Source organism: Buceros rhinoceros, unplaced genomic scaffold, assembly GCF_000710305.1.
Source record: "Buceros rhinoceros silvestris isolate BGI_N320 unplaced genomic scaffold, ASM71030v1 scaffold20837, whole genome shotgun sequence".
Taxonomy (NCBI): domain Eukaryota; kingdom Metazoa; phylum Chordata; class Aves; order Bucerotiformes; family Bucerotidae; genus Buceros; species Buceros rhinoceros.
The window spans coordinates 28,656-37,489 of record NW_010423074.1 but is presented as its reverse complement, the minus strand read 5'-3'; the positions used below and the strand labels follow the sequence as shown (position 1 = coordinate 37,489).

The window sequence follows — 8,834 nt, the reverse complement described above, 5'->3', positions numbered from 1 at the left end:
GAAGCGAAACCAGTTTCATTTTAACGCTCTGGCACCCTCTTTATACTCCACATAAAACCAACAGAGTATCTAAACGTTAAAAGGCAACTGGCACTCCAGAAATTCTTGCAGATAGACACACAGCACCACATGTCGCCTGAGGGTGCCGATTCAACAACTGCAGACTATTCTTACCCGGCAGATCGTGTTATGTACACTGTGATCAGGACATGTGGGTACGTACGCAGAACGCCCTGACACTGGATCTTGGAAACCCACCGCACGCCTGCTGCTCCTGCCAGACCTGACACCCCAGCTTCTCTGCCTTGTTCATTCATCACCATGTCTCAGACTCAAGAGAGATTTAATTTTCCTTTGTTCCAACTAGATTCGTTGACTGACTGAAAGCAAAACCACACACACACATGTTATTCATCATTTTTAAACTCAGGAAGTACCAGAAATTTTGCCTTCATACCTTTTGCTGTTATCTGTATGCTCAGTACCTCATTTGCCAAAGATTTAGATTTTACAATTACAAAGCTGTATCATCCTACAGGAAAATCCATAATGAGCAAACACACAAGGCTTAGACCCATTTTGTTCTCTGCAAATCTGCTCCTGTCTATTTTCTGACTCTTTCTTGTTCTTATTTAGTATTTAAATGCTACCTGAAACAACATGGTTTAGTCAGACAACAATTTGCATCTTCAAAGCAGGTACACACTGCAGTCGAAGGAGTTAGCTCTCTAAAGCAGAGCTCATGGCAGCGTCTGCTCCTTAAGAAAAAGAGTTTAAGTTCTCCAAAGGTCCACACTCACATTCACTAGCAGCCAAAAGCACCAGCTTCCAGCATGTGACTGGTAGAGGCTGGGATGTACACAAAATGTGAATAAAAGCAAATTAATAGATGACAGTCTACATCTGTAAAGCTAATATTGAAAAAGACAGCAAATCCTTCTGGCCCACGGAAGCAGTGACGATTTTTATGCATGTTGAATGCTTACAGTGTAGGGCTGGGATAAAAACAGTGCTAAAAAAACTTCTGCTTGCTTCATTAGAAGAACAAGTGGCACCTCCCTTGGAAGAAAGTAGCGGCCACCATTGGAAAGCTGGTAAGCACTCTGATCTAAAGCTAAGATTTTTCATCACTGCAGTCACAATCAACAAGTCTGGATTCCTGACTCAGTTGTTTTGGTTTTTTATTTTATTTTTATTTTTTAATCACAAGACTATCCTTCCCCTTTGCTCTGCAGCAAGCAGTAGATTTCTCATGAAGGCAATGTGGGTTCAGATAACCCAGGAACACTGCCTCCAGCTTCACTCTGCAGCTTCATTTTCAAAACAACAGTATTTGTGGCTCAGCCCTGAAATCCTGCTTGCTGCTCCTTCTGCTATGGGACTGGAAGAAACTCCCCAGATAAAAATCTGCTGCTTGCTCCGATGTAAAAAAAAAGAGCACAAATTTCTTTCCTTCCTCTGTAAGTAGACTGCTTGTCAGTCCTACGTGTTTCTAGACACTGGACTGCTGCTCTGACTTCAAAGACTCAGTCCAAAATGTTCTGACCTGCGCAGTGATGAACGCACGTGTCCCTCTTCCCTGAGAGGGCCTGAAACCTGCAGCTCCTAGAAAAGCTCATTTGGATACAGGCTGGTAAACAAAAGCCTCAGACAACAACCCTGAAAAGAGTAACTTTTTTTTTTTCCTCCAAAAGCAAAGCAAGTTGCTCAGATACTAACTCCAGTCAGCAGGCTGAGCTGCTTTGGTCTTTCCTCAGGCTCAGATACTTATGTGAGCCTCTAGGAACACAACTCAACCACGACACTAATCTCCAAAGAGAAGCGAAGGCAACAGGATGCCATCCTTACCCTGAAGAACAAGTTTCAGCCTTCTATCAGAAAGCTACTTCCAGACAACCCCAAAGCTGTTATTAGGAGGGACTGGGAACAATTTCAAGATCAGAAGTCTGACTTCCTGGCAGTCTCAAAACGGAAAAAAAAACCCCAACCCTGAACCCCCCCCCCCACTTTTCCTTAAAGAAACACAACCAAACAAAAATGTCTCAAGACCACATGCACCCAGGTAATTTCATCCTGAATCCATTTCCCAGAGGACTGTGGCTCCTTTGTTACCTTTCCTGCACGTACTCTGGCCGAGCAGCCAGACTGAAGTCACTGAAGTAGGGCAGCAAAACCCCCATATGACAGAAGGAAGCTGCAGTGCAAGTTGGCCTGAAAAGAGGACAAGTGGATCATAAAACAGTTGCTAACGCTGTTTTAGAAATACCCAGCCTTGCTGACAAAGTAACATCTTCCTTTTCACCCAGACCATTCCAGCTGAACTGCTGCAACAGCACTTGGGAGTTTTACACCTCCACGGGTGCTCAGTGCTGATGAACCACATGGTTTTGTTTTTTCTAAAGGTAACAAGGTACAGCAGGACACCACATTAATCAGAACCAGGGATTTCATCATCTAGAGAGAGACAGCTGCACTGGCTTAGTTCAGACCAAGGCCAGATGAGTACAAGAGCATCTCCCAAAGCACTAGAGCTTTCTATTACTTTTGCTGGCTTACTGTCTTTCCTTTAGACCTTTAGTGTGAGCAAGAACACCTGAAGGCGTTGGAGAGCTCGGGCTGAAGGATATGAAGTGGTAAATGCAGGAGAAGCCACTTCCCTTGAAAGCACGGCTGCATCTCCCTGGGAGGATGCCTGCAGGACGCAAGGGAGGAGAGGGAGAGAGCGCAGGCACCTGGCAGCAGCTGTTCGGGCTGCGATCACATGGGAAAGTCACAAGCGGCGAGCGTTTCCGAAGAGTGCTTCCAAAGAATGGCAGATGTGCGGATCGCGGCTTCCCCTGGCAAACCACCCCGCTCTGCAGCAATTTAACACCGCATTCTTCAGGTGCCAGCGCCGTACGTTAATAATCCCTTCCCAGGCCCTTTCCATTCCAGCTTCAAAACCACAAGCTGGGAAGGATGCTTTATCTAAAGCGTCTCTCATTTCCCCTCTCTCATGGTCTCGGCTGTAATTAGGTCGTGACTGGGAATCTGCTACTAGCAAGCGCCAGAGCCTGCTGCAAGCGGAGCTTTGCTTGCCTACTCAGGAGCTGCTGTGGCGCAACTGAAGCGTAAAATGACAGGGAGCTGTGATTTCAGTGAAATCTGAAATCACAATAGGGACAGAGCATAGGCTACGCAGCCCGCATCTCGTCTGACGTCACGCAGCGTTAATGGAAAGCTGTGATCGTGTTCAGACTAACGCACACTGGGGAACGGCTGGCTGTGCAGGGAGCTTTCCCAAACAGGAGGCACACCGGTGAAGGACAAGTCTTCCGCTGGCTTGCAGGATTTTATGCTCACTGTTGAAGGGTTCTCATACGGCGCTGGAGGGAATGAACACGTGAGCCTCAATGGTTCTGCTGGGATTTCAGCAATACACAATAAAAAACCCACCTGAAACCACTTTTCCCAGAGTTGAAAGGAGTCTTTTCACCAGTTTTCACAGATAATAGATGAAGCCTTCAGCAAGGGGAGCAAGATAAAAAGCTGGACTGATCAACAGCTGATAAAAACATTAGAAAGTAGAACAATCTTCATGCACTGAGCCAAGTGCTAAGACGCACGGTCTATGGGTGTGTGAGAATCAGGCACTCTACTAAATGAAAAAGCAAAAATTTTTACTACTAGAAGGTAGTTCCACAGTAGGAAGCTGCTCAGGGTGAACTGTGCACACAAATGCGGAATAAAACCAAACCCGCCCACGCTAGGGAACATCTATTTAAAAAGTGCTTTTTCCCTGACGTCAGGGATCCCTGCCTCTTCCTGCCCCGTGCGCACAATCCGCAGCAGTTCGGGATCACATAATGAATCAGAGGAGACGTGCAACGAGCCTGAACTGAAATTTATCTTCATTCACAACTAGCAAACGCCTGGAATCTGTGTTTTTCCTAGCAAAATGATAAACTCGGAAGATGCCAGTGCAGATCAGGTCTACAAATCCCTTATGTGCTCCACGCTCTGCTCGTCTCAAGCTGTGATCACAAGAGATTTAGTAAACGGAGGAAATGTGCAATCTGACAGAAGAGTTTTCTTCCCGCGGCTCAGATGCTTGTCACAGCGACAACGCGGATCAGTGCTGCGAGAGCAGCCTCTTTACTCCCGCTCCCTGTCACAGCCATTTCCACACTCCTCAGTCTCCTGGCAGCCCACACTCCATGCACAAAGCCCAAGACACCTGGCGGAGAGACACTTGTTACTGCGAACACTTCTAAACCCATCTCTAACCAGGCTGGGCCTAAAAGGACCCATTATTTCATTATTTTGCGTATCTACGCGTTTGAAATGCTTGCCGCCCACTGATCAGAAACCCATTGCCACATCAGATTTGTTTCATTTTAAGTTTTTAACCACTGACGTTTTTATTTAACGGGTGCGTATTAGATTTTCCTTTGGGGATTGGGAAGAACAGGGCTGGGAAAACAAGCCAAAGAGAACACTTTGCTTGATAGAGATTGCTTGAGAGTGATGTGGATTTATTCTTCAATATGGATTTTTCTTATATGGCTTTGCATGTTCCTTCCTTGAGGGGTGACAGAGAAGATCTGAGGCATACAAATGTTCTTTCCCAGTTTACTACAGCTGTAAGTGGTTAAGATGCAGAAGCGTCATCTTGTGAGTGGGAGAGGAGGAAAGTAAGAAGCAAAATTACGAAGTTCTACATACCACTCCACACGCTTCTGCCATATTAAATCAAAATTAACTATTTTAGGTATTCCTCTGACAGTTTAGATCCTTCAAAGTCTGGATACAGGAAATACTTATTCTCCTGCACTGGAGCTCTGCCTTCTCAATGCAGGTTTTATTTCAAAAGCCTTTTTTAAGTACAGAGCAGGAAATGAAACTGTCAAACTATTACAGACAGACATAAAACCAATCTGCTTCCAACACAACCAGACAATGCTCTTAGCTGTGTACAACATCCGGTGTAGAACTGCACTTCTCAGAACCCAATCACGGGACTCTTCACACTCCGTATAAAACACCATGGAGGTACAAGCCCAAGTTTCAATGATGACAACGGTTTGGATTTCCGCTAAAGCACTGTTCAACCTCTTTCGGAATTATCGAAGAGACTGCAAAAGATGTGCTGTAACGCAGCAGCTTTTCTCAAACACAGAATGGATTTTCTGAAGATTTACAGGCAATTCTATTAACCTAAGATAAACTTTTCTGAAGGATTCATTTTCTATTTTAGTAGCAGGTGACAGGTTTTTATCAAGTGCTTTAAAAAATCCCCATACAGGTAAAAGCCACTGCAAAACCCCATATTCTTGTGACCCTGGAAATTTTTTGTTTAATTTCTAACAGGGTAATGGCTATTTTTCACTTGCCAAAGGAGAAACTTCAGTACAAATAGGCAGATTTTTTCCTTCAAAATTCTTCTGTGAAGATGATCCAAGTGTGTCACCAAGAAAAACTCTCCTAACTGCACACTTGAAAGACTTGGAAATACCATGTTCTAAACTGTGTGAAGAATCTTCTGAGTGAGAAGTTTCCATGGGCTTGGAACCTATTTGCTAAAAATCTAAAAATGCAACATCTTTCAGTGCGCTTGTGAGCACAACTGGCTGACAGCGGGGAAGATGGACACTTACCAACTCAGTGTCAAGAAAAGCCTTTGCCTAGGCAGTGGATGGCTTGACAGCAAGCATTCCTCTTCAGCAAGCACAGATGACAATGCACTTCAGTGATGTGAAGCACAGATCCATCTACACTTCCGCGTGAGGAATGTTTTTCAGTTGTGATGGCCATTACAATCAAGTATCAAAATAAACTGGACCTAGAAACATCCCCTCGAATGGCTCTGTAACAAAGGGCTAAGCCAAGATGTTCAAAACAATGAAGCACAGGTAATCACAGAGCCCTCACTCTTCTTCCCCCAAGAACAATTTTGCTTTTGTTCTGTTTTATCTCAGTTATGAGCTAAGAGGTCAATTCTCTAGTATTTCCTCACAAAGCAGTTGCCTCCTCTACCACTGCTGGCAAAATTAAAAGCTGTTAAATAAGGCAAAGAGATCAGATGCCCCCTCCCCAGTGCAACCCATCTGCTTAGCAGCGTGATAGTGACAGACACAGGACAGTCACAGAGGCCATCCTAAAATTCAGATCTTTCTTCCATCTTGGCTCTGTCCAGGAAAGTATTTTGGTACAGTGACTGTAGTCATGGAGCCTGAACTGAACTCAGCTTGCTTCAGTCCTTTCCTGCCCTATCCCGTAACTCACCAGTGGCTTGTGCCATCCTTGAACTCACACCTCCATGTGAACACTTGGCAGTCACCCAGCCACAAGCACATGCTCTGTTAGGTCCTTCCAGCAGCACCCTGCTCACCACGGATCTTCCTCCCCCTCTACCTCCACGATGTGAGCTGCAAGGCTATCTCCTTGTTTGTCTCAGGAGTCAGCTGGCTTTACACAGCAAGAGGCCATGTCCCCTGTGCATAGCTGAGTACGATCAGGGCAGTGAAGATTACAGAGCATGCCTGAAGAAGCGATCCCACCACAGCACCGCACGCATGTTGGCGTATCTTTTCTTCCCTGAGTACCACCTGCAAGAGCAGATCTCATGATTCAGTACTGTAATACATTAATTTTTAAGGTCCCAGTTCTGAAAGGCAGAAAACAGACTATGGAAAACTTTGTAAGTGGTGCCTTCAGCCCAGGGAAGTGACATCCCACCTCGTGCAGGGGCCTGAGGGGCAACGCAGTATCATGTAATCTCTCCCCAAAACACGCCTTGAACAAGACCCCTTCACACACGTGCACCCAGTCACGCCATCCACATAGGTGCACCCTATCATGGGACTTGAAGATGTTGTATATTGTGCTCACAGGACAAACAAGTGCTGATAGATAAACAAAAGTGATTGGAAGCTTTGGGCGCAGCGCCTAGAAAACGTGATGCCTTCCAGACAGGGATTGCAAGGCAACACTGCAGGGAGGAAGGAATTACTTCAAGATAAAGCAGGATTATGTATCACCACATGAGCTACACCTCTCAAAACACATTAGCCATTCTTATCTCCTTCCCATTGTTTGGGTATTTATTGTTTATGCAATCAGTAGCGCGCAACTTCAAGTTATAAGCCATAATTAGTTCTTCCAGTTAAAAATACACTGACCATGTCCAACTCCTACACAAAGGAGGTCAAATCATTCATGAACGCTGGAAATGTAAAGATGGTGCTTACATTACTCCTCGCTAAAGGATGTACTTTGCTTGGATTGCAGGAGAATGGTTTTCCAAGTGAAGCCATGAACATTTGGAAATGTGAGACAGCCGGTCTGGGGTGCATGCTCCAAGATCAGAAAAATGAAAATCAGAGATCAAGGCAATACAGGTTTGGGAGTAGAGTGAAAACAACATGTCCAAAGCATTTAATCTTTCCTGTGGAAGCCAGTAAATGCTGCAAGTTGTTTAGCCTAGATTCTTTTTCCCCTGTCAACCATTTACTTTCAAAAAACCAGCAGAAACATATTCTGGAACAGTAAGGTTGTGTAACATCTGAAAAGGTCACAGAAACCTCAAATAAAGTGTGACCCCAATAAAACAAACCCACTGCTCAGCAGACTCTCTCCTCCTTTCCACACTTTAACAGAAATCATTGTTAACACAAGCTTTTTATATTCATTTTTAGATTGTTATCACGGTTCCACAGCAATTAGTTAATAATGCTTCTGTGGCCATAGCATAAACACTATCTGCCCTTCACCATGTGTCATATCAGAAACTTACCCTCCAAGGACTGTTTTTTCCCAGTCTCATCATCTATGCAGGCTCCATGGCACTTGCTCCTCAGGAGTTACAATAGAAAAGCTTTTCTGAGCAACACCCTGAGTGTGACGTACTTGCCCTTTGCCCCATCACACCAAATCACATGGACAGGCCTGCACAGGCAGGTTCTCACAGCTCACAGCCTAGGCTGGGCTATCAACCGAACCAAGGAACTCACCACCACCTCCAGAGCTACAGGTCATCCCAGTAAATAAGTGGTTTTGTTCAGTGTGGATGACATGGCAGGGGACTAGCAGGAAACACCTTCCCCATATAGAGGCAGTGCAGTGTGGTCACCTCAGACAAAACAGCACACGATCCTTCCGCATTTGTCACCTAACCCAGCAGGAGTTCATAGCGTCACCTCACTGTTGAGATACTCAGCCTCTGTGGGAGCAGGCCAAGGACATCACCATCATTCTGGGGAATCACCTTTTGCCAGACACTTATAAGGTGTCTGGAGGTGTCAGGAGGCTGAGCAGTCACCTCAGGTTCACCTACGCTAAACCAGCAGGTTTATTCCAGCGGTCGAGTGCTCCACATTTCTGATAAGCAATTGGAATCACGCACAAAAAAGATTACTAACAAAACTGATCAACCTTCATGAGGGTAGGGTTAAAGTAGCTTTCAACGCCTTTAGTAACACTAAGCTACAACCACCTTTTACACACCGGTACTGGCTCACATTTGTAAGACATGTAGCTTCTGCTAGCCCTCTGGAAACGCATGGAATGACAGCAGTCAGGCTTAAAGCACCTACGCTCACAAACCAGACTCAAAAGGTAGCAATTCCAACCCCATATATAAAAGCAATTCTTGTAAGGCTGCATGTGCAACCGTGTTTTGGCCTATGAGGACTTCATTGACTTTTTCCTCACCTATTACTGTGCTTGGACTTTTCCCGGTCTTTTTCCTTGTCCTTCTTGTGCTCTTTGTGCCGGTGTTCTCGGTCTTTGTGTTTATCTTTGTGTTTGTGAGAATCTGCAAGCAGAGAGGCAAAAAAAAAAAAAAAAAAAAAAAA

At 45.0% G+C, this 8,834-nt stretch overlaps 1 protein-coding gene across 1 annotated transcript in view; it reads right to left on the bottom strand.

Annotated features, from left to right (window-relative positions):
* Positions 1–8,788, bottom strand: part of TOP1 (topoisomerase (DNA) I) — a 36,979-nt gene extending 28,191 nt beyond the window's left edge. Inside the window, exon 1 of the mRNA XM_010140306.1 lies at positions 8,692–8,788. The gene's annotated coding sequence lies outside the window, so the exon portion shown is untranslated. The remainder of the gene's footprint in view (positions 1–8,691) is intronic.
* Between the last annotated feature and the right edge of the window lie 46 nt (positions 8,789–8,834).